Source organism: Chlorocebus sabaeus, chromosome 17, assembly GCF_047675955.1.
Source record: "Chlorocebus sabaeus isolate Y175 chromosome 17, mChlSab1.0.hap1, whole genome shotgun sequence".
Classification (NCBI taxonomy): Eukaryota; Metazoa; Chordata; class Mammalia; order Primates; family Cercopithecidae; genus Chlorocebus; species Chlorocebus sabaeus.
The window spans coordinates 20,776,035-20,796,241 of NC_132920.1; the positions used below are offsets into that span (position 1 = coordinate 20,776,035).

At 35.9% G+C, this 20,207-nt stretch overlaps 1 protein-coding gene across 1 annotated transcript in view; it reads left to right on the top strand.

The window, feature by feature from the left end:
* Nucleotides 1-20,207, top strand: part of CDKAL1 (CDKAL1 threonylcarbamoyladenosine tRNA methylthiotransferase) — a 705,645-nt gene that overhangs the window by 274,027 nt on the left and 411,411 nt on the right. The window lies entirely within an intron of this gene.

A 20,207-nucleotide genomic window follows, 5' to 3' on the forward strand; every position in this document is an offset into this window, starting at 1 on the left:
AAGTGCTGGGATTACAGGCATGAGCCACTGTGCCTGGCCCGTTATCATTCTTTCATCTTAGGTTTTACCCTAAAGAAATTTCTATCCTCGTCCACCACCGTAGGCTTGCTAACAAGGCTCTGCAGATGAAACCGTAGCAGGCTTATTTACATTTTTTCCCAAAATTTTATTACGAAACATTTCAAATGGACAGCAAAGTTGAAAAAATTTACAGTGCACACCTGTCTACCCACCATGAAGATTCTGTCATTAACATTTTTCCGTCCTTACTATGTCATATCTTTCTTCATCCATTTCTATTCATCTATCAGTCCAACTTATTTTTTTCAACATGTTTCAAACCAAATTATAGACATCAGAACACTTCCTCTAAATACTTCATCAGACACGACATTCTAGAGATCAGTATTCGTAGGATTTTATGTAAAATTTTGAAACCATGGAATATATACATCTTAAGAGCACATGGCTGAGTTTCGACAAATGCATATGCCTATGTAACTCCCATCTCTATTTTTAAAAAATCTGTGGACCAGATAGTATTTACATAATATTCACAGTGGAAATATAGTAACGCCTCTGATTTATAAGGATGTATTGGTAAATAGTCTGCATTTTCTTTGTTGAGAACAAAGCTGTAATCCCCTCCCTTCCTCCCTGTAATGATGGAAATAATATATTATTTTAGCCCATTGTGTAACATCCTTCTTAAATGTGTTAAGAATTTTAAGTGTGCTATTATGCAACAACTTGATAAAATATTTTCTTAAAATATATGTTTTTAACCACATGTAATATTTGCTGTTAACCTTTAAAAAATATGAATGAGGGCTGGATGCGGTGGTGGCAAACGCCTATAATCCCAGCACTTTGGGAGGCCGAGGCAGGCGATCATGAGGTTAAGAGATCGAGACTGGCCGGGCACGGCGGCTCACACCTGTAATCCCAGCACTTTGGGAGGCCGAGGCAGGGGATCATGAGGTTAAGAGATCGAGATTGGCCGGGCACGGCGGCTCACGCCTGTAATCCCAGCACTTTGGGAGGCCGAGGCGGGTGGATTACGAGGTCAGGAGATCGAGACCATTCTGGCTAACACAGTGAAACCCCGTCTCTACTAAAAATATAAAAAATTAGCTGGGCATGGTGGTGAGTGCCTGTAGTCGCGGCTACTCGGGAGGCTGAGGCAGGAGAATGGCGTGAACCCGGGAGGCGGAGCTTGCAGTGAGCGGAGATCGCTCCACTGCACTCCAGCCTGGGCGACAGAGTGAGACTCCGTCTCAAAAAAAAAAAAAAAAAAAAAAGATCGAGACAATCCTGGCCGATATAGTGAAACCCCATCTCTACTAAAAATACAAAAATTAGCTGGGCGTGTTGGTGCAGGCCTGTAGTCCCAGCTACTTGGGAGGTTGAGGCAGGAGACTCTGTCTCAAAAAAAAAAAAAAAAAAATAATAATAATATGAATGAGTTATTTTTCTTTAGCAGATAATTTTCTTCATATTACTTTCTAAAATACTGAAAATATATGCATGTCCTTACCCTATAATCTCAAAAAGAAAGAAAAACATAATTCCTACTGCAATTTTCTCAACATTTGCATCTATTGTTTGATTAGGCAAATATATATATTTTGGAGATATATATGTGAAACATATACATACACATATACATACATTCTTATATATATATAAGAATATATATATGTTCTTAAACATAAGCATTCTTTCCAGTTGGATGATTGCAAAGAGGGTACCACAAAGCAGGCCTTACACTGATTTAAATATGCTTTGAGTCACAGGCATTTACAGGTAGTTCAGTAGAAAATTTTGATGTTCGTCTCAAAAATGCAATGCATTTCTCAGGGCACAGAAAGATGATTGTGAAGAAATCTGACCCTGAAGGCCAGTGGGTATGTGGGGCTTAGACATCTTAAATGTCTTAGATTACTGGGTGTCTGCGGACAGTTATTTTAATTGGATAGCAGGAAGCAGAAGAGTACTGCTGAAATTAAGAGGAAAGAACATGCATTTTTAAAATGCGGAGGAGACATCCTAACATGTTGTCTTGACAGATGTCAGGATTATTTGGGGACAATAATGGGCTTGACCTACAGGGAACTGACAGAATGTCTAAACTTAATCTGGAATTATATTAAATACCCTGAAGCCACATTTGTTGCCATCTCTCAAGTGTATAGGATTGAAATGGTGAAAACTTTTTTACTTAATGTTTGCTTGTGTGTGGGTATGCATTTGTGATAGGGTTCCAGAGAGTCTGCAAACAAGGTAGAGGAACAGCGTTATTAGGAAGACTACCAACTCCTTAGGGTGTTGGTAAGAGAAGAGTCCTGTGGCTTCTTCTAGCCTTTTCTCTCCTTTCCCTGTTACAACTAATACTCATCAATGCCAGCCTGCCTGTCTCAACATACTATTCTGTAACATGTGTTAATGCCCTTGTGTATGCCATTACTTCTGCTAGGCCTGCTATTGTCTGCTTAGCCAACTATAGTCATCTTTCAAAACTGTCAGATATCACCTTTTCCATGTCAAGTGTCACCATCCTTCTCAAGAAAGAGTTGTTAATCACGTTTGTACAGGTTTTACCATAATATAGTCTCAGAAGATGCAGAGAGGAGAATAATTGAGAACTAAAATGAAGCCATTGGAGTTGATATTAAAGCACTGATAACCTGACAGCAATTCCAGGAGAGTTGTTTAGGTGAAATGCAGATTGAAGTAGGCGGAAGAGTGGACAGGAGATGAGGCACAGGGGCAAGATAGTATCTTTTAAGAAGTTTGTTGCCAGTGGGAAGAGTAGAGATGGGGCTCTAGTTGGGGAGAATCGGGAGCTGATGTTATTCTTGTGGTTTTAGGAATGTCAGAAATAGAAAATAATTTTATGTTTAAAAGAAATAGCTACTGGGAAAAGAGAGAGACCAAATAAGAAGTGAGACTATTTGGTAGAGTAAGTTTCCAGAGCATATGGGATCGAGAGTGTAGGTGGAAGTGCTTAGGATAATATAACACTTCTACCTTCAATGCAGGAAGATACTCAACAAGGATGGATGAATTTTCATTATTTTTTATCCTGTTTGGGGAAAAGGAAAATGAAATGTGATATTTATATCACTGGTCAACAATTTTCCAATATTGTATATTTAATTATTTTCTCTTCTACTGACATTTATGGTACTCTGTTAAATCTTTGAATACAACTACACTATAACATTTTACAATGACTGTACCAATTTGAAAAATAACTTGAATGGTTTAAGAATTACTATTAAGTCATTCAGTAAAAATGACTTCATTGGGTGCATACTGTTGTGCCAGCTATGATGTTAGGTGTACAGATATAATGATGAAATACAGAAGCAGTTGTGAATTAGTTGTAAAAATTCAGAAAAGAAACAATGGCAGTATGAACTCAGGGAGAGAAAGTAGAATGAGAGCGGCAAGAATAACTGGGACTAAGAATACAGGTGATCGGTTAATTCAAGGATTAACAAACTATAGCCTGTGGGCCAGAGCTAGTCAGTTGCTTTTGTTAGAGCAGCTTGTGATCTAAAAATGGTTTTTACATTTTTTAAACAGCTGGGGAAAATAAAAAGAAACGTAATAATTTGTGATACATGAAGATTACATGAAATTTAAGTTTCAATATCCATTACTATTTATGGATTTTTAATTTTATCGGGAAACAGCCACATTCACTCATTTCAAAATTGTTTTTGACTGGTTTCATGCTGCAGTGGCAGAATTGAGCAGCTGTAGCAGACAATGTCAATGATGTTGTACAGGAAAGAGTTAATAGAGCAGGTCTGGGCTGCTAGCCTTAGAAGGATCTGCTTGGGACTGGGGCCATGGGGGTGAGGTTAACCATTGAATAGTATCTGGGAGCCTGACTCCTAGAATTTTCCCTAAGCTCATAAAAGCATTTTACCTGCCTGGAGTACAGACGCCTGCTTTCCTTCTGGATAGTTGTGACTAGTCATCATAACTCTGTGACCAGCCCAGAATAAAAGTCCTGTTGTTTGAGCCCAGGTGTTTGAGGTTGCAGTGAGCTTTGCTCATGCCACCTCACTCCAGCCTGGGTGAGAGAGTGAGACCCTGCATCTAAAAGACAAAGAAAGAAAAATTAAAACCTGGGATTCTGAGTCTCTAAAGGGCTGCTCTACGTAGAAAGATCATGTATGTGTGTTACTACATTTCACTGCTGGAGGGAGTGTGTTCTGTATGGCTTCTCCTGAGAGGCAAAGCACAGGAAGCCTGTGCATAGATTCCTCCAGATTTTACCTGATGTGTCTTTTTCTCTTACTAATTGCTGTAATAAACTATAGCCATTAATGCAACTGTCTCGTGAGTCTGTGAGTCCTTCTAGTGAATCACCAAATATGTGTGTTATCTACGGATCCCTGAAACTGGAGCTTTTGTTGTTTGTGTTGCTGGTCAGCACACTATAAATTGCAGTTACAACTAACTCCACAGTGTTTTGAGTGGAAGTATATCACTATTTTTATTTTACTTTATTTTTTATTAACAGGGCGTACCCATCATGCCAAAAGAAAAGTGTACTTTGAATATCTCACTTTTAAGGCACAGTGGAGTCAGGATTACTTTGTTATCAAATTAGATGGCAAAGCGTTGTGTTTATTATGCGGTAACTCTATCACTGTGGTAAAATAATACAATATGCTTTAACATTAGCAGACTAAGCATTAATCACAGTATTCCCAATTCACAGGAAGGCAACAGTCAGAAAAAATTAAACAACTTAAAATGGAAAATCTATTCTCACAGAATTTTTTTGTAAGTATAAAAAAATGAAAATGAGACTGTAACCACTGTAAGTTTTTGATTGGCACATTTGTTACCCAAGCAAGGAGATCCATTTATCAGTAGTGATTTTATTAAATCATGTTTGATTGTAGCCACTGAAGAAGTATGTGCACAGAAAATAAACTTAAGACTGTTTAATGGCAAGACCAGTTGCTCAAAGAGTTGAGGATATGGGGAGATATAGCAGTATTTAATTTAAAAGCAAGGCAAATGATTTCAAATGTTTTTTGGGGTCATTTCTTTTTTTTTAATTTTCAACTTTTAGGTTCAGCAATGTATGTAATATGTACAGGTTTTTATATAGGTAAATTGCATGTTACAGGTTTTTGCTGTACAGATTATTTCATCACCCAGGTAATAAGTGTAGTACCTGTTAGGTAGTTTTTGGATCCTCACGCTTCTTACATCCTCTACCCTCAAGTAGCCCCCAGTATCTGTTGTTTCTTTCTTTGTGTCCATATGTACTTGATGTTTAGCTCCCTTTTATTAGTGAAAACCTGTGGTGTTTGGTTTTCTGTTTCTGCATTAGTTCTCTTAGGATAATGGCCTGCAGCTCCATCCATGTTGCTGAAAAGGACATACATGAACTTGTTCTTTTTATGGCTGTGTAGTATTTCACATACCCCACATTTTCTTTATTCAGTGTACCATTGATGGCATTTGAATTGAGTCCATGTCTTTTCCATTGTGAGTAGTGCTATGCTGAACATACATGTTTCTTCATGGTAAAACCATTTATATTCCTTTTGGTATATGCGCAATAATGAGATTTCTGGGTCGAATGGTAGTTCTGTTTTAAGTTCTTTGGGAAATTGCCAAACTGCTTTCCACAATGAGTGAACTGATTTACATTCCCACTAGCATGTTTAATTGTTCTCTTTTCTCCACAATCTCACTAGTATTTGTTACTTTTAGACATTTTAGTAATAGCCATTCTGACTGGTCTGAGATGGTATCTCATTGTGGTTGTGAGTCAACAGATTTTTCTCGTACTGTTCAATCGTTGTTTATTAGAGGAGGCAATGATGAGTTTGAAGTGAATGAAGAATTAGCTTATCTGAATATCTTGTGTAGAACAACTACAAGCGAGGATATTTACAAGGAAATTAATAAAGCATTACTTAGTACAAGCTGAAGTGGAATCTGCTAAGATGTGTTATAACTGATATGGCAAAAATATGTGTGAAGCAGAATAAGTCTTAGATTTACAAATCTGTGAAAATACAAAGTGTTTAGAGCATGTATTCATTGTATTATTCATCAGTAGATACTGATGAAAGTATTTGTATGTGTCATGTACTGAACTGATAGTGTCATTGGTGAACTTCATTTCATTTACTCATGAAGACTTAGCCTTTGTCAGTTCTGGGAATTATTGTCAGAAACTGAAGCTGAATATTTTGACCTGCTCTATTACACACAGCCGTTTGGTGGTTTAGTAATGGCAAAGTTTTACTGTTATTTATTTATTTATTTATTTTTGAGGTCAGGGCAAAACTGATTTTTTCTTTTTTGAGATGGAGTCTCACTGTGTTGCCCCAGGCTGGAGTGCGGTGGCACGATCTTGGGTCACTGCAAGCTCTGCCTCCTGGTTCAAGTGATTCACCTGCCTCCACCTCCTGAGTAGCTGGGACTACAGGCGCATGCCACCATGCTCAGCTAATTTTTGTATTTTCAGTAGAGACGGGATTTTGCCATATTGGCCAGGCTGGTCTCGAACTCCTGACCTTGTAATCTGCCCACCCCGGCCTCCCAAAGTGCTGGGACTACAGGTGTGAGCCACTGCACCTGGCCTGAAATTTTTCTGAATGAAAAGAAGCGCCCTTCTCTACTGTTTCTGAGCACTAAATGGTTTTGGAAATTAGGTTTTACTGGAGACTTGATAATATTTCCTAATAAAATTAATCCAAAGTTAAAAGCAAAATGGCACTTATATGTAAAACATATTACTGTAAAGTCATTTTGATAGCAATGAATGTTCACGTCATATGTAGTATCAAGCTGCTTTCTACACTTCATGTGCTATCAAAAGTTAAATGAAGAAGCAAGCTCCTTATTCCCTTCCAAATATGCAGCAGGTAAATATTCTGAGCTCAACCTACAGTAACAGTTTTTTTGGACTTCAATAAAGAGCAAAGTAAATTTCTGTACTTCAAAATCCATTTAAGGGTGCAGTGAGGAACTCGCACCTAATCTTCATTGGAAGTGATTAATCTGTATTGTAAATTACATGCTGAAAGGTAAATATGAAGAATAGGATTCTATAAATACCTTCCAAGTGATGAATTTGCTCAATTAAAATCACGTTTGTTGATTTCTATCAGTATTTGCCATTACTTATCTGTGTGAAAGACATTTTAAAAAATGAAATGAGTAAAATCTCTTCATGTATCAATATTAACAGATTAACATATGTAATTAATTTTGTTGATGGGGCATTTTACCTTTGAACCCAAATTAAATATTATTCTCCCACAGAGAAGAAAAAATCTATTCTTCTGACCTTAAGAGACTTGTATTACAAAAAATTGCATTTATTATTTTTATTATTTTATTTTGGATATTGTCAATGAAAAGCTTATGGTAATTGTTTTCACTCTTATTATGTAAGTACCTACATAATAATCTTGACATTGACTTTTGGCTTAGGAAGTCTGGTGATGGAAAATATTTACTATTTGTTTCTTTAAAGAAAAAAAATCGCCATCTCTTTGTTAGTTGATTGGACGTGGAAAGGGGGCTGATGGAAACAGGGAGAGATGATGCCCACAGTTTCTGGCTGGAGCATTATAGCACTGTTCTTGCAGAAAAGGAGTTCAGAGGGAAGAAGAATTTTGGTAGTGGGACAAATATAAGTTAGTTGAATTTTGGACCAGTTTTTGAGATGCCTATGGGAGATTTTCAACAGTTGGTTGAAACCAACTGTTGAAAATTTGGTTCTGGGTTTCAGGAGAGAAGCTGGGATTGGATGTATGTATCATTAATATGAGATAGTAATAGAAAATATGGATGCTATTTTAATGCATCCTGTACATTATACTTATTTCGTTCACAAAATAAGTATATTTTTCTACTGTGTTTTCTATTTTGAAACAAGGCTGATTTTTCACTGGGCTCCTGAAATAGACTCTGGTCACTAAGTAACTGCTGTCTTTGATTTTGTGTTGAGGGAGCTGTTTCAGATTCTCTTCTTGACTACATGGCATAATTCTCTTTTACTACATCAAACTTTAATTTTTAGCTATAACACTTGAAGTAAATCTTTTTTGAAGGCAAAGACCATACATGCATTTTGGCTCCATTAATATTGCTTGCAGAAACCACAGTGTTTTTATCAGAGGGAAAGCAAAAACTTGTTTACAGTGGAAAGCATAACAAAATCTGTGATCTTTTTGCCTGAGGACTCTTTCCAAAACAACTTACTGTAACAGACATCTAAGGTCAGTATTTCCTAATTAAGAATTTTCAGCTACAGCTCCCAACCCCAGTCATCACTCACAGGGCCATTCCTTCCTTAATGCAGTGTGTATTTCAAGTTACTAGCACCCAGGGGCCACGCCTTTCTTCTCTTAAAATAATATGTTGAAGAATTTTGTTCTACTTCATATCACTAATGATTTTTAACTTTTTTGGGTGTCTTTTTCTAAAATCAAATTTGGAAGTACAACAGGCTGATTAGGTATCACGTTTTGTAGCCATCTGAGAGCAGAGATATCATTTTTTGTAGCCATCTGAGAGCAGAGAATTTAATGTATTGGTATTTTACTATACTCAGAATGATTTTGGGATCTGGAGTAGTTGGGAATGAAACCCTTTCTGCCTGGCCTCTGAGGAGGCAACATATTTTCTCCTTTTTTTTTCTGTTCTCATATGCTTTCCTCAGAATGCATCATTCTAGTGAATACTCAGTAAATATTTGTTCCATTGAATTGAATAAAATGAGCAAAATAGAAGGCTAACACTTGAAGAATAAATAAAGGTAGAAAGGAAGAATTCACAGATAAGTTGCTCTTGAAGAGTATATCAAGTAAGAGAAAGTCAGAGATTGATTGGCGTGTCCTGACTTTTTATTGTATTCTTAGCTGATTTTTGTCTCTTTTAAGACATGTAACTTCTTACAGGTATTTTTACTTTTGAGATCTTATGAATAGAAATTATTCAGAAGTATTCACTATATTTAATATTCAAATTTTAACAAATACAAAACGGGAAAAGAAGCATCAAGTTGGTTTAAAGACAGATGCAGAGATTTCTAAGGATGCTGAATCACATCTAATCTTTTAGATGGACAGCCCTGCAGACTGATAGTGATCCTTCAATTGTGTCCTATTTTTCTACCCTCTGCTCTTCCACATTTTTAACCCTTTTAAAATATTGTAGAATATTTCAAACGTATAGAAAGAGAAGATGGTATATTGAACCTTCAAGTACTTACCTAGCTGCAACAATTATTAACTCATGGGCAGTCCAAATTATTTTATCTGTCTTCCACCACCCCTGCCCCTTCTCTTGCCCCAGAACAACTAAATTGTTTTGAAGCAAATTCCAGGAGTTGTATCAGTTAATTAGTTAATATACCAGTTATGTGTTTGAGACCAGCCTGGGTAACATAGTGAGAGTCTGTCTCTCTCTCTCTCTGACACACATACACACACACACACACACACACACACACACACACACAGTGTCCTGGTGTCATGCACCTGTTGCCTGTGGTCTTAGCTACTTGTGAGACTGAGGTGGTAGGATCACTTGAGCCCGGGGGTTCCAGGCTGTAGTGAGCTATGATCATTCTACTGCAGTCTAACCTGGCTGACAGAGTGAGACACTGTCTTTAAAAAAAAAGATTGTGTGTGTATGTATGGGTGTGTGTTTGTGTGTATGTTATATATTACTGAAAAAAAAAAGTATTTGTTCATTCTCCTCTCTCTGGAAAACAAAACAACCCAACACCATTGTCACACCTAAAATAAAATTAATCAGGTTTCCTTAATATCGTTAAACACCTAGTTAGTCTCCAAGCTTTCACAGTTGGTGCTCTTGTTCATTCGCCCTCTTCCTCTTCTTTTCTCATCCACCCTACCCCCGGTTTTTACAACTGGTTGTTTTGAATTAGGACCCAAACAAGATCCCTGCAATGCTTTGGGTCTGCACCACCATAGCTCTGGTTCTTTGTCCAACTTGTCCTTCAGACTCGTAAGACTGAAATGGCTTTAATACTAATTTTATTTAGATTCATGTGAGGAATATGAGCAGGAGACATAGCAAGTACAACATCTTCATCTCAGGAAACCTAGCAGTTACCCTAATATGCAGCTCTTTTCTCATCTAAATAGAATATTTTGACTGCCATGGACAAGTGCCAAGGTGTGTGGATGCTACCTTATCAAGCAAAGACCCAGCCTTGATTTTTCACTAATTTTTTTACGTCATTTTAGTTAAGTAGGCCCATGGCCTGTGTACCACTTCCTCGTTTTCTCCATCCGGGGCAATTCCATACAGCAGATGAAGCCGACTTAACATTCTGCATTTATCTTAATTCTGTTGTTACCAAGGAAATAAATGTTGGGAAGAGGGACACTGAGGTCATTCCCAGGGAAGTCTGACTCAGCCCTGGCGAATGTTAACCCATTACTCACCTTATGTCTTAAATATCTTTTTATCTGTTGTTTCATTTTTTTCTTCTTTTTTTTTTTGCAGTTTATTTAAGGAAACCATTTAATTTGTGCTGTAGTTTTCCACATTCTGGATTTTGCTAATTGCATCCTCATGATGTTATTTAATGTGTGTCTTTATCCCCAGGTTGTGTTGTAAACTGGAAATCAAATCTAGACACTTGATCAGAATTTAGCATTTCGGCAAGAATGTGTCATAGCTGGTGCTGTACACTGCATATTACATCATAACAGGGGGCTCATGTCTACTCGTCTTCCTTTTGCTTATCTGTGGATTATGCATTGTTAACTTGATCTAGCCTTTATAAGATTTTTTCAATTTTTTACCTAGTGGTAAAAAAAAGACTGGACGATTGGCTTAATTAGGGACAGACAAACATATTCTGTAATGGGTCAGATAGTAAATATTTTAGGCTTTGCAAGCCACATAAATATCTATCAAATAATTTTGTTTCTTTTTATATCCCTTTACAAATATAAAAGCCATCCTTAGCTCCCTGGTCATACATAATCAGGGTATAGGCCAGATTTGGCAAGCTGGCTATAGTTTGTCGACCTCTGGCTTGGCTCCATTATTTTATTAAGGATTGCAAAATTTTGATATTTTAATTTTATTGCTTCTTCATGTTTTAGTTGGAATTCCTCTGAAAAGAATTTTTTTTTTTTTTAAATTTGGTTACCCTGCTTTATAGTTTCTATAGAAAAGGTAGGATGAATGCTTAATTGCTTCCATTTTATTTAAGATATTAAAAAATGAATTGGTTCTCCAACATTCTGCAAAGGTAATTGTTTTTTGGTTTGTTTTTGTTTTAATTTTTAACCATTATTCATTATGCACTTGGGGAATTTTCCTTAGAAAAGCACTTCTAATGTACTTCAAACCATTGCTTATTGGCTAGTGGAGGCTCCTTCAAGTTGGCTCTTATTAATGGATTATTTTGGCATGGTCTCAGTAGTCTTTCTAGAGCATCATTTGAAGAGTTTGACTTATGTATACATCCATGAAACCATCACCATAATCATGATAATGAACATTTTCATCACTTCCAAATTTTTATTGTGCTTTTTTATAACTCATTCTTCTTTGCATCCCCATCTGCAGAGAACTGATCTGCCTTCTGTCACTATAGATTAGCTTGCAGTTTCTAGAGTTTTATATAAATAAAACCATCCAGTATGTTCCCCTATTTTTCTGGTTTCTTTAATATAGCCTAACAGCCTAGATTGTTAGATTCATTTGTATCATTGTATATATGATAACTGATTTCTTTTTATTGCTGAGCAGCATTTCATGGTAGGGCTATGCCAAAATTTGTTTATTCATTTACCTCTTGATAGATACCTGGTTTGATTGTGTTTTCTGATTTACAAATACAATTTTTAAAAAAATTTATTTGTGAATCTTTCTGTGGACATATGCTCTCATTTTTCTAGGTGTGATGTGGCTGAATTGGTTGTACCATTTTATATTTACACTAGCAGTTTTTGAGAGGTCCATTTGCTTTACCTTGGCACCAACACCCAATATGGTTTGTCAGTATTGGCCATTGTAGTGAGTATATAGTTATTATATCTCAGTGCAATTTTAATTTGGATTTCTTTAATGACTAATGATGTTGAACATCCTTTCTCTCTCTCTCTGTCTGTCTCTCTCTCTCTCTCTCCCTCTCTCTCTGTCTGTCTGTCTCTGTCTCTGTCTCTCTCAAGAGAATCTTGCTTTATTGGCTAGCTTGGTCTCAAACTGTTGGCCTCATGTGATCTGCCCCCTTTGGCCTCTCAAATCGCTAGATTACACAGCTATGGGCCATGGTGCCTGGCCTCAGGTATATTTTCAGGTTGAGTGCCTACTCAAATCTTTTGTCTTTTTATTGATTTGTTTGGCATGCTATTTAGTGCTAGGATTTCTTTTATATGCTGGATGCAAGTTCTTTATTGGACGTATGTTGAAAACATTTTTCTCTCATTAGGTTACCTGTGTTTGCATTTACTTAACATTGTTTTTTGAAAAATCAACAGTTTTATACTTTGATACAGTCCAGTTTATAATATTTTCAAGTGTAATTTGTACTTTTTGTGTTTTACATCCAACCTAAGGCCACTAACCCTTTCTCCTGTTTGTTTTTTCGCCCTAGAAATTCTGTAGTGTTAGCTCTTATATTTAGGTCTGTTATTTGATTTCAGCTAATTTTTCCATGTTGTATGAAATAAGAGTTGAGGTGCTTTCTTTTACATATGGATATGGAATTGTTCCAAAACCATTTGTTGAAAGATAATCCTTTCCCTTTGTCTTAGAACTTTGTCCGTACTCAATTGATGTGGGTCTATTTCTGAACTCTGTTCTGTTCCATTATTCTGTATATCTCCCTTTACACCAGTTTCACACTGAGTTGATCAGTGTTGTTTGAAATCATAATGTAAGTCTTCTAACTTCATTCTTTTTTCAAAAAATTAATTATAATATTATAAATTATTTACATTTCTGTATATTCTCAAGTTTTACAAAAAAATGCCTCTTTTATTATTGTCATTTAGATTACACTGAATTTATAGATCACTTGGGGGAGAATTGGCATCCTTACAATATTGAGTTTTTTCATCTATGAGCGTGATATATCTCTATTTCATTTAAGTCTTCTTTAAATTCAACAGTGTTTTGTAGTTTTTGTTAATAGGCCTTGCACATCTTTTGTCAAATTTACTCTTAAGTGTTTCATATTTTGTCATGTTATTATGAGTGATATTTTAAGAAATTTTAGTTTCCAAGGGTTTATTACTATTATATAAAAATTAAATTGATTTTTGTTTGTTAACATTGTATTCTACCACCTTCCTAAACTTATTATGTGCAGTTGTTTTATAGATTTATTAGAATTTTTTGATAGTCGTGTTGTCTATGAATAAAGACAGTTTTACTTCATTCTTTTTGACTTTTATGCCTCTAGTGATCCGCTTCTGGGACTATAGGCACTTGCCACCATACCCAGCTAACATTTGTAATTTTAGTAAAGATGGAGTTTCACCATGTTGGCCAGCCTGGTCTCTAACTCTTGGCTTCAGGTGATCCGCCTGCATCTGCCTCCCAAAGTGCCAGGATTAAAGGCGTGAGCCAACATGCCTGACCTTTTTCTTGGATTGCTTTTGATGTTGTTATGCAGCTATCGAACAGCTTTTAGTTTACAGTTCATTTTTGCTTCACTACTAAGTCAAAAGTCTTTTGCTGACTCTGCTCAATGCCCTATGTGTTAAGAAATCTTTTTCCTCTGGCTAGGAAGGAATTATTTTGCCTGTTTCTTTCCAACCCTTCTTTCCCTGGCCCCTGTAGTTTCTGTACATGTACAGTTTGGTCAGTATTCTAGGGAGCCTTTCTGTCATTCTCCAGAGTTCTTTAAAGCTTGCTCATCTTTCACACTCTGTCCTACAAATTTTCACTGACTTAGTGTTATTGATAGCTGAACTCTTTTTACATTGCTAAGGCTGCCATGCTTTGTTGGGGTTCTCCATCTATATGTTGAGATCTGGAAACTGTTCAGGCAGCATGTTGGAGAATCTATGAGCTCATCTTGTGTATTTTCCTCCTCTCAGTTATTATTGTTTTGCACTGCCATTTGTCTAATATCTGAACATATTTTTCATACGTTTTGTCACATTTTAAAATTCTTTAATGTAGGAAGGTAAATCCAGTTTCCCTGTCACTTTATTTTGGCCAGAAGCAAAAGTCTTCTGCCAGTTTCATTTAACATTTTTGCATTGGTATTCTTGAGAATGGTTGCAGGCTTTTGAAAAATTTTTTGTCAGATTTCAGAATTATTATGTTTATTTCCTAAGAAAAGTATCAGATACTTTCTTTGTTTCTCTGTTTTTAGTAGTTTGTATAGTACTCGTATGATCTAGTCTTAAAGGGTTGAGTAGAAGAAGTACTTTAGATTCTTTGTTTCTCCTGTGCTAATTAAACTTCTTAGACTTTTCTGGAATCAGTTTTGGTAAATTGTATTTTTCTACAAAATTATCCAGTTTAGCTGGGTTTTCAAAATCACTTACAGAAGTTTGTATAATCTCTCTTTCTCCTTTTTTTTTAAATAAACTTTCTCTTTTTTGATGGTTATCTGTTTTTTGCCCTTTCTAATCTTTCATGGTTTTTATTTTATGCTTTGCTTCCTGATTAGTTTAACTGACTACACTTTAAAAAAATTAGTCATCTTTATTGAATTTTGTTCTGATTGTGAAAGTAAACATGTTCATTAAAAAAAGGTTTAGAAATTTTGAAAAAAGCACAAATAGTTGGATAAAAATCAACTAGTCTACCACCCAGAGATAACCATTGTTAATAGTTTGGTAACTTCTGGTGTGTTGGTATGCATATAATTGCATGTTAATTTTAACACAACTGAGATCAGTTTTCTGTGCACATTCTTGTATTGATTTCCTAGGGCTTTCATAATAAAATATCACAACCTGGGTGGTTTAAAATAACGGAAATTTATTCTCTGGCAGTTCCAAAGGCCAGAAACCCAAAATCAAGGTGTAGGCAGTACCATGTTCTCTCCAAAGCTTTGGAGAGAATCCTTTCTTGCTGCTTCTAGCTTCTGCTCATTGCTAGCAATCCTTGGTGATCTTTGGCTTTGGCAGCATGACTCCAGGATTCTCTGTGTCCATACTGATATCTGGACACATGGCCTTAATATGTCCCCTAGGTTTTTTTAAGGACAACAGTCATTGGATTAGGATCTCACCCTATTCTCATCTGACTTCATCTTAACCTAATTATGTCGACAAAGACCCTGTTTTCAAATAAAGTCACATTCACAAATTCCTGGCAGATGTGAATTCTGCGGGGATACTATTCAACCCAATACAGCATTCTATTGTTGCTTTCCTTTCTGTTGATTTCAAAGCTTTCTTTGTACTTTTATTTCTATCAGTGAATTTTAGCGTCCTCTGCTAGGCAAAATTGGTACTAGAGTGTATCAGCATTGTAATGTGCTAGCATTTAGTTATACCTACAGTTTACCCATAAACACAGATTTCCATCATAACCTGACAGTGCTTCATCATAGGAAAGCAAATCAGAGCTCATTAAATTTTCTTAGCGCTTATGTCCTGGTTAATTTTAGAAAATTGAGGATGCTCTTTCTTACAATGTTCTTGAACATAATTTAATTGTATTATATCTCTAAGTGAATAGAATGAATGGATGTGATATTTTTCAGACCCAAATTGTGAATCATAAAAAACTGAATAATTAATCTAATTGGATCAGAACACTGAAAAAAAAAATGGTGGCGTGAGTGTTTTTGTTTGGTGTGGTATATAACAAGACATTACTGGCCCTTTTTCCTGGTACTCATCCTGGTCCTTACATAAACTACAACATATCTTTGGACATTTTTCTCATTTGTTGAACAAATGTTTACCACCTCCAGTTCTATTTTCATTATCTCAAGAGTCAGTAGCTATTCTGTATAATAATGGTGAATTAAGTATTATTGTGGCTGTGTTTAACACTTTGCATTTTAACTAATCTAAACAGAGGATTGTGGAAGGCAGGGTTTGGAAAAACACCCAAAATTCTTTGAGGACACTGTGTGTTATGCACTGTGCTATGTTGCATATGCTGTTTTTCTTTAACCCCTGTAATGCTATGAAAGGTAGGCATTAATCTCATGTTAAATACTAGAAAAATGAAAACAAAGTCATATTACTAGTTATCGGTATAATTGAAACTAGAGCTCAGGCCTTAATTTCCCGAGAGTTTTGCTTGTAGCACTAGTACTTTTATTAATATATGTACCTGCAGGCTCCAGTGTAAAAACAGGAAATATGTATGAACATCCTTTATGAAGTTTTCTATATGGCAGCCCATTTTAAAAAATTGAAGTGGAATTTTTCTTAGTTGTTTTCTTTTGTTTAAATTCTTATTAATGCACTGTCTCTTCGTAGTAAATTATAGGCTAATAAAAGTTCTTTATTTGTTAGAAGGTCAGAGAAAGTAGATTTTATGTTTTTTTCTAATTAAATAATCTTATTGGGAAAAAAGAAACACTTTGAACATGAAAGCATAAAGACTATTATTCAGTCAGTTTAGTAGATCATGTGCCATGAACACAATGTGCAGGGTGGCCCTGGCAGACTGTTCACAACCTGCAGGAAGATGTCATGTTTTTATGCTACTAATTTTTTTACATTATTACGTTAAATGACATGGAGAATTTTAGGTATTTAAAAAATTATCTAAAAAGAGTTGACTAATTATTGTTGTTTGAAGCAATAGTGATATGGTGTCTTCTACCTCCGGCAAGCATACAGACACCGTTTGTCTAAATAGCTCTGTGTGATCCAAGATATACTATTATTTACTTAGAGTTTTTATGGTTTACGTCAGTAAGGAACTTTTATCATAGGGTGTTTGTGAAAAAAGAACTGCTTGATCTCAAGGAATGCTTTATGATAATAATGACAGGCTGTATTAGCATGATTGTAGCCTGAAGCCTCCTGTTCCTGAAGAAGGGGCCACTACTATTTCTTGAGCCTTCTCCTTCCACTCTGACCCCCATCAGTCCTCTCTACCAAGTACTCATTTACATTATAGTTCATAGTGTGGTGTCAGCTGTTCCCAAAGGTGCTCTCCTCAAGCAAGTGAGTCATTTCTAGGATAATGGCTTGTTTCAGAACTTACACAATGTCTTTTTTGGTCTTGGGAGATCAAATGACAAACTATCACAATCAAGGGCTAGATTATGGTTTTTTGCTAACATGTCTCAAACTAGGGTTAGCAATTTCTTCACTTGAGGTATATTTCTGGATTGAATTCTATAAACTGTTTCGCAGTAGTAATGTCACATGACTCACATTTTTGCTTGTGTTACATACTATACAGCAATAAACTCAAATTATTATGCATTATCGGATTGTATTATAAATAGCAATCCAGTATCAATAATTATCTCTTTTGAGTGTTTTGTCTTGAAGAAAAGTGCTAAGATTCTTATTAAAATCAAACTAACATAGCTTTTCTATCTCCTATAATTGAAATCAATTACTTTAAAAAATATAGTTCTATGTTATGACCTAAAAAATATAGTTCTATATTATGACCATTGAAAATAATGAAGTGTGGTTTTATAGTTGCCCAGTTGGGACATAACATTTACAAAGCATCATTCATAAGGAAAGAATAGGTTTTGTTAGAACAGATACATTAATCTTAAGTAAACATTTAAGAATTTATAAAATTATTATAAATATATTTGTATAACTATATATAGATACTTAATAAGTATATATATACATATATATATATATATTTTAAGTGTCTCTGTTGTCATGGAGTCACAGTGAGATGATGTAATACCCTAGGGAGTAGTGAGAGAGGTTCATTGTTCACCCTCTTATGGTACCTTTTGATTATTGCATTATGTTTAGAATTTAGGTTGTACAGAATGTTTTAAAAAGCTCTGTGTGTTATTAACTGGCATAGGAGTATATTTCTTTAGTTCATGGATAATACAAGTGCTTGGTTGATTTACACTTTAAAATAATCATTTTGTTGAACTAGAGTTATTTTGCTTCACAGGGTACTCACTTGATCTGGTTGTAAAGAACAACTTCTGAGAGTGCCATTTTCACATGGTATTTTTGGGTTTTTTCCCCTTCCATGTAGTTAGCATACACAATTGCAAAACTTTGATTTAATGTCTGCTACTTTATTTTCTCATGCTTTGCAAGCTTAAATGCTTATTTATAGTATTTTTTTTTTGACCTGCATTAATGGATAGTTTTGGCCAAGATGACAGTCTTCAGGGATGTCCTAATAATTTTTAGCTGAGTTTTACACAACCATCTCTCTTACTTTGATAGGCAAAAATAATTAGAGTGTATTTTTTGAGAATCTCTGCTAAGGGTGCCTTAAAGGTTTCTTCTAACTCCAGGCCTCTATGAATATGATGATTTTCCATTTTTTAAAGATGTGGCAGTATATTCTTATTGGCAAAATGTGTTTTTGCTTGTATTCATTTAGAGCTCTGTCTCCTGTTTTTCTGATGATCAAACACATTTCTGAACTTTACATCACACCTTTAGTGACAGAATAAAATTAACCAACTAGATGTTATCCTAAGATGACCAAGTATCTAGGCATGAAGTATTCCAAAAAATCATGTCACACATTTATCTTGTGCTATATTGAAAGCTTGATCATTCAACAAATGGGGCACTTTTCTATACTTCAAAATAAATGTAAAATATGAAAAATTTTAAAATGTGTATGAGTTTCTTTGTATTCTACTTTACAAATGGATTTTTATTATAGAGATCAGAAGATAGCAGTAAATACAGTGTCAGAAATTTTTGTTAAATATTTATTATTATTTATTAGTTTTATTAAATATTTAAGAAAATACATTGTGGGCCACACCCTCAGCTAGAAGCTTCACATAGCAGTGCCAACCCCTTTCAGTGATGCCTCGCACAGATATGGAGGCTGCGTAGTAACCGTAGCAGCACCACATAGAAGAGGCTTTCTCTATCTAGAACTCCTATGGGCTTAGGAATGCCCTTTGCATGGCTGAAGTCTCATGTGTAACCTACCATGGGGGCCAGTAGATTCCCTCCAAGAGTTCTTGCTTCTTAGTGCTCCCCAGAATTCTCTAAAGTAAGTGGAGGGTCATAGGCCTCAAAGTGTGTAGGCTGCATTGTCACCCACAGTTCCTCCCACACAAGGTGCTAGTGGAAGAGGGTGTAGGCTTTTGACTTCAATCAGAGTCACCTATGGTTATGTCCATACGTTCAGTCTGGTTGGAGTCAAGTTTTCATGCCTGGAAGCCATTCTGCTCTAATAATAATAAACACTTAATGAGTACCTATACTGTTTGAGGCCTTTTCTGAGTAATTTACAGACGTTAGCTTGTTTCTTCTTCCCACCCACCCAGGGAGGTTAAGGACTTGTATTATTCTGAATTTATAGGTGAGGCAAATAACTATTAAGTAATTTATTTGCTTAAGGTCAAAAAGCTAGTAAAATACCAGGTTGGCATTCTTATCCACCAGGCTAACTTGCTTGTGATGCGATTTACCCTGTCCATGTGCATATGAATGACTTCTCTATTTCCAGTTCCATGAGGATTTGCCCCAAGAGGTTGTTGATGAGGAATGTTGGCCCCAGTGTCCTACCTTCTTAAGTTCAAGTCCTGGCTGGGCTACTCTTTCACTGTGTGACCTTGGGAAAGCCTTGATTCCTCTTTTATAAGATAGTACTACTTTCCTTCATATATTCAAAAATGTTTATTGAGGGCCTACTATGTACTAGGCATTGTTTGAGGTGTGAGGGATATTGTGCTAGGGATAAAATTCCTGTCTTCATGGAGCTTCAGTTCTAGTGGTGGAGATAGAGAGGTAAACGGCAGACTAGATTAAAATGTCAGATAGTGAACAGTGTAATGAGAAACAATAAAGCAGGAGATGTAGAGCTATTTTGGACAGAGAACTTTTAGGGGTGGCCTTCGAGATAGTGATGTTTGGTCTGAGATATGCAGGAAGTGGGGGAGTGAGCCAGGAGGATGCCTGGAGAGGAGTGTCTCGGGAAGCAAAAGGTCTTGGGGTGGAAAAACAAGCCACAATGAGTAGAGTGTTGAGAGGGAGAGCTGTAGGAAATGAGACTGGGACACAATCAGGAACCAGGGCAGACTTTGCATTTTATTCATC